The sequence below is a fragment of the Pinus tabuliformis genome, chromosome J (assembly GCF_031772625.1).
Source record: "Pinus tabuliformis cultivar Carrire ecotype Pingquan chromosome J, CPIR1, whole genome shotgun sequence".
Lineage (NCBI taxonomy): Eukaryota > Viridiplantae > Streptophyta > Pinopsida > Pinales > Pinaceae > Pinus > Pinus tabuliformis.
Genome location: NC_142295.1, coordinates 1,085,811,592 through 1,085,818,100, shown reverse-complemented (window position 1 = coordinate 1,085,818,100; position 6,509 = coordinate 1,085,811,592).

Here is a 6,509-nt window from a genome sequence, read left to right as displayed (position 1 = left end):
AAATTTATATTTGATTAATGTTGAAAAATTCATTTATGTACAAGTTGATTGAACTTTTACTATTTCATGTTATAGGCAAAAGTCAAATCTTCTTAACCGTGATGATCAAGTATTTATAAATGATTGTGAGTTCATTCATATTGATAGCTGAGCAAAAGATGACAGCTATATGTCTATGATTTTTAATCGGGTAGACGGAAAGAGTCATAGCCAAATACTAACTTATGATGCTGTTGTGATAAAACTAACATATGAAGAAAAAGAAGCAAAAGGAGAGATAGTTAACATTTATCAAAAACCACAATTATTGATTAACTATCTTATAGACATATGTTCAAATGAAGGAGATTGGGTTCTGGATTTATTTTCTGGCTCATGTAAGTTTTATTAGATAGAATTGAATTTCAATATGTTATTTTTTTTAATTAATATGTCATTGTACTAATTTACTTCATTATTTCTTTTGTGCTTGATAATTAGGTACAACACTAGCATGCTTCCTCCAAAAATGAAAAAATTGCATTGCAATTGAAAAAGATCCATTATAGTGCAATTTCATTCAACAAAGAATTAATGCTCTTCAATTTCTTCTAAATGCAATGCAAGAAATTGGGTTGAAGAAAGGGGAATTTAGTGAATCACGTGTGGCAAAAAAGGCAAAGGAACCTCAACCACCATTACATGAGATATTTGGAAAGACATACACTGGGAGATTCGCAGACATCAAAGATCCATTAAAGGACGAAAATGAGCAAAAGGAAGCAGAAAATATTGTGGAAGAAGACAATGATGAAACTCTAGAGGACGAAGAGTTTGGATTACGTGACATTGTTGATTAAATTTAAGTTATGCTTGGAAATCAAGCTCATTTTTTGTAACTATTAAGTAGTTATATTTGCAATGTTTTGACTTTGACATTTTATGAGAAGAATATACACTCAATTAAAGTTGTTATGCTTTCAATATTTGTAATATGTGATTTTCGCATTAATTTTTAAGTTAATCATTATTTTTTGAAATGAAAATGATTACTATTATTTTTTTGACATGAAATTCATAAAAAAAAACTATTATTTAACTATTTTTAGTTAAAATTTTCATATAAAAATTGTGATTTTCACATGTCAATTGTAGCAAAAATTATCAAAACGTGTAGTTTTTTAATTATATTTATGTTAAAAATGGCTATTTTTATGTCCATTGTTAAAAAATGTTGTTTTTTAGAAACGATTATTTCTTGTGGATTGAAAAATTAATTAACGATGTATAAATATGTAGAATATCAAAAATTCAAAATATCGACATTTTTCTTTAAATATGCGAAACAATAAAAACCTCACTACAAAAAAATAAAATTAAAATAAAAACAAGAAAATATGAAGGAAAAGACCACTTAAAAAATTATTAAATTTACAAAATAATTATTTACATTTCATACATTAAAAAAAAAACACCTTTTAAAAAAATGGCCTGGTGTAGAATTACCACGTTTTTAAATTAGCATAAAAAACACTACCATTATAAAACGCAATGTACATAAAAATTTTTATAGTGCCAAAAACTAAGCTCTAAAAAACACGTGTGTTCTGCATCACCCCTTTTCATAATCGGGTCACTTTTTTGCTATCTCTACAAAACGGGTAACAGTATGGGTTCTCGTTTCAAAGTTTACATTGTTTAAACTTGTGTAGTGTGGATTTGAATTATCTAATTTATGCAGTGCTTTTATTTTATTAAGGACCACCTTTGGCTTCTCTGTGATTTTCCCTTTCAAATCATCGAGCCAGTTGAAATGCGACAACTACTAGCATGAATGGGATTGTAGAGGATAATCAATCGTCTTAAACAGTTGGACTGGGTCAGCTTAGTTTTAGATCAGGCAGGAGGCTGATAGATCTAGGCATTGGTTCAACATGATAAATTTGATTCTAAGTGTTTCAATTACACATCATCGCACTAAAATTTAGATATGAGATAGTTGAAACTTCACAACATTTTCATTTTTAAATCCTCTGAACGTATCCTTTATCAAAACTGCCTTTCATGCCAACATTTAATGCAAATGTAACATTCACAAGTTATTCAGTGCATTAAATGCAATTGAAACTTTGACAAGTCAATGTTGTGGTTTGTACTTCATTTGTTTGTTTATATTTCGGGATATTCAAATAGAAATTATTGAAGTCAGTGAAAAACAAAAAGAAATATCTTTGAAAATTTGAAAATAGAGTTTTTCCATTTTTTTCAAATAATATTTATACAATATTTATTCTATTAGAAATAAGAGTTTTTATATTTAGTGATTTAGTTTTTCAAAATATCATTCCAAATTTTCTATTCCTTCGATGTACATTTGCACCTTTAAGAGAAATTTCTAGTTTAATTTATATGGTAAAATGCAGGATCTTAATTTATAGATGCTATTTATATGTTATATATTTTAATGTGATAGGTATATTATGATTTTCTTTTATCTAAAAAAGTGTTTTGTAATTTTATTAAAATAAAATTATAGTATAACAAATTGAATTTTATTATTTTTGATTTTTTATTATTAATTGAGCCAACGTTTAAATGTTTACATTCATTTACGGACACTACAACATCTCGCCCATATTGTGCTCTATGTTACTTTTAACCTTTTATTATTTTTTTAATCATGTCAACATGTAAATGTTTATAAACAATCATTTACATCACTATAACATTGTGCCATATTGGGTTGTAAATCGTCTCTCGGCACAATTAATTTTAACCTTTTATTATTTTCTAATTAAGTTGACATGTAAATGTTTACAAACATTTACACCACTATAACATTGCCCCCATACTGGGCTATAGAGCACCTCTCGATGTAATAAAAGAAATATCATAAAAGAAAGAAAGGAAAGAACAAGGGAAAATTCTTCAAGGAGAAAAGTCTTTATTTAAGAGAAGATAGTATCTCATATGATGAAGATGATGATATTGACCATGATTCTGCTAGAATGCTCTTCATAGCATTAGATACCCATAATGAAATTGCTGAAAACTATGAAGGCAATCATATAGAAGAAGAAAGAGAAGTGGATTTTGAGGTAGATTTGATTAGGGCCTTAAGTGATCCTAGAAGAACAAGGAAGAAAAATCTCATACTCAAGGAAGAGGTAAATAAACTAAAAGAATGTTTACAAAGTTGCAGTAGGAACTCTTAAGAGACTAGGCAGACTATCACAAATTTAAAAGTTCAATTATAAGAAACCAAAGTGATTGAAGAAACACTCAAGAGACAGTTGGAAGAGAAGGGAGAATAATCGAGAATATAGAAGCTGAGATAGTCTCCTTGTGGAAGGAACTATGGAAGAAGGATATCCAGTAGAACTTTGACAATAGTACCAAAATACTAGATGAAATCATCAACAACTAGAAACCATTTAGTGGCAGCTCTAGACTAAGATATAAAGAAAATAATACTAATAAATATTTAAACTCTATGATGACAGGAAATGAAGCAAAGAAAGGAAGCTACGTTGATGTGCTCAAGGGACCTATCAAGAAGGAAGAATAAAAATCACTAAAGGAGGATGTACAACAACCAATAATGAGGAAGATTCAAGAAGAAGATCATGGTTTCAGAAGGACAACACCGTCAAGAAAACCACCTATACACTCAGTTACCAAAAGATATTTATTGGAGTGTGTTATTCTTGAAAAAAAAATGGGCATAAGGCTATAAAATTAGATCCTATGCAAGAGGTAAAAATACAAGAAATAGATATGAAAATCCCAAGAACTACTACGAAGGAAGTTATGGTAGAAAATATTGTGAGGTTTTCAATAGAAATTATAACAGTTTTGGCACTCTTAGTTATGAAATTGAATGTCACAAATACAACAATTTTGGACACTTAGCCAAAAATTATAAAAGCAATTTGATAGTTCCTTCAAGGAAAATAAGGAATATTTGTATCCAATATAAGGGGGAACAACTAAGAACTTGGAAAAAAGAAGTAGGAAGATTTGAAGGTTGAGGAATGTGGGGTTTCCCTACAATCCCAAAGCATAATAATTCAATGGTATATGGATAGTGGATGCTCAAAGCATATGAATGGAGACAAAAACATATTTGTAACATTGAAGAATGAAAAAAAAGGACTTGTCACTTTTGGGAATGATAACTTTGCCAAGATTATAGGGAGAGGCAGAGTTAGCCTTAGAAGCAAACATGCGATGGTAGAAAATGTTTTACATGTTGAAGTTATGAAGCATAAATTATCAAGAGTTGGCTAAATGTGTGATCAGGGACACACACTTCCATTCAATTCAAAAGAATGTGAAATAAGGAAAGAGATATTAGGGAAATTGGTTGTAACAACAATAAGAACACCAAACAACATATACATCCTAAACTAGATTGGAAAGGAAATATGTTGCCTAGGAAAGAATATGAAAGTTGTCTTTAGCATAAGGGATTGGGGCATATACACTTTGACAATATTGCCAAAGATCAACAAGAAGGAATCTATAAGGGATATGCATGAAATTACAAAGTCTTCAAATATTATGTGCAAGTATTGTCAACATGGAAAACAAATAAGAGTTGAGCTCCAAACTAAGGAACACTTCACAACAAAACCACGGGAACTTGTACATACTGATTTATGTGGGCCAACAAGAACAAAAGGACTAGAGAGAAAAAATACTTCGCGTTGCTTTTTGATGACTACACAAGGATGGATTGGGTTTGTTTTCTTAAAAAGAAGTCAAAATATTTTGAAATTTTTGGAATATTAAAGCAGCTTGTTGAAAATGAAACTGATTTGAAAATCAAATGCTTGAGATCAGATAATGGGGGAGAATTTATTTCAAATGAATTCAATGATTATTGTGAAGAACATGGAATAAGAAGACTCTTCTCAATAGATAGAACTCCTCAGCAAAATGGAGTGGTTGAAATAAAGAACATAATTATGGAGGATATGATGAGAAATTTATTGCACGGATCCAAGCTAAGTAATATATTTTGGATATAAGCAGTTCATACAGTTGTTCACAATTTGAATAGAGGATTTCCCAGAAGCAAAGGATATTCCCAAGAAAATGATATGACAAAAATTGAATCAAGTTCATTGTAAACACTCCTCCCACATTTACCCAAATTCACAAGCTCGTTAGGGTAAACATGAGACAAGTGTCACTATGACATGACCTGACCTCCATTGTTCTAGTTAAGGAAATGGAGCCTATGAACTGACATTCTATAGGGACTACATATCACTCAAGAGCTGGACAACCACCTCATGTGATAAATCCTTGAGTTGGAACCCTTTTTCACTGACTTAGCACCCTAATCGCATGCACAACAAGGAAAGGGTGTGGTTATAGGCCTCCAACCACACGCATGGGTTTGCTTCCATGAAATTATGGCCTAAATTCCTCATTCCAGTGCCTGCGGTCCCGAGATCTTAACCATGTTTCCAGGCTAGCCTCTAGACCACTGCCCAAAACTTTGTTAGGTGTGTGATATAATCTCTCCACGACTAGTCACACACGCGGGGGGGGGGCCTCGTCACAAGGGAGGCGAAAGTCCACCCTGTTTTTTGCGCCAAGCACAAGAAGGGGGTCATGGGGGGGCGCTAGCCCCCCCTGTTGGGGGTTTATGGGGGGAAGTAGCCCCCCTTGTCGGGGGTTTATAGGGGGGAAGTAGCCCCCGTCCGGGGCAACGCCCTAGGAAAATATCCTTTTCTTTTCGTATATATATGCAGACCCAAAGATGGTGGGTGAACCTACCCACGGTTTTTTGCATCGGTTGTGTACATGGTTTTGGGCATGATGGTTTTCTGCTCAAGGGAACTACGATTATGTTCTAATATAGGGTTAATGATTTGGGGTTTATGAGTGCTTCGACATGTATATATATGTATCGTAACATTGAAAGGAACATAAAAATCAATCTGGTAGTCCCGGTTTTGGGATCCAGGGGAAAATATTTGTGTTTTTGTTTTATGTTATCAAAATTGTATATTTTTTGTTTTAAGAATTTGTTTGCAAGTAATTGTTGTACAAGGTTAAAACCTACATTTGGTATCAAATTTGTTTCAGCTTCAATGGGATGCCTTTGTTACTGAGGGGTTTTTATCAGGCCTGTAGTAGACCTTGTTCAGTGGGAGATCTGCGGGATTGATTCTTGCGATGAAAGAAGATGGCGAGCAATGGAAAGATAAAGATCGAGAAATTTAAGGATCATAGTTTTGAGTTGTGGAAGTTTAAGATGGAGGATCTGTTGGTGGATAAAGATCAATGGATCATGGTAGATCAGGGTACCAAACCAACAGAAATGTCAGCAGAAGACTCGACAAAGTTGGATTGGAAGGAAAAGAGCACAATACGATTGTGTATCTCATATTTAGTATTGTTGAATGTATCATGGGAAGCTATGATGAAGGGTTTGTGGGTCAAGCTAGAGAATTTTTACCAATCTAAGTCTCTAGTGAACAAATTGTTCTTGCGGAAAAAGTTGTATAACCAGA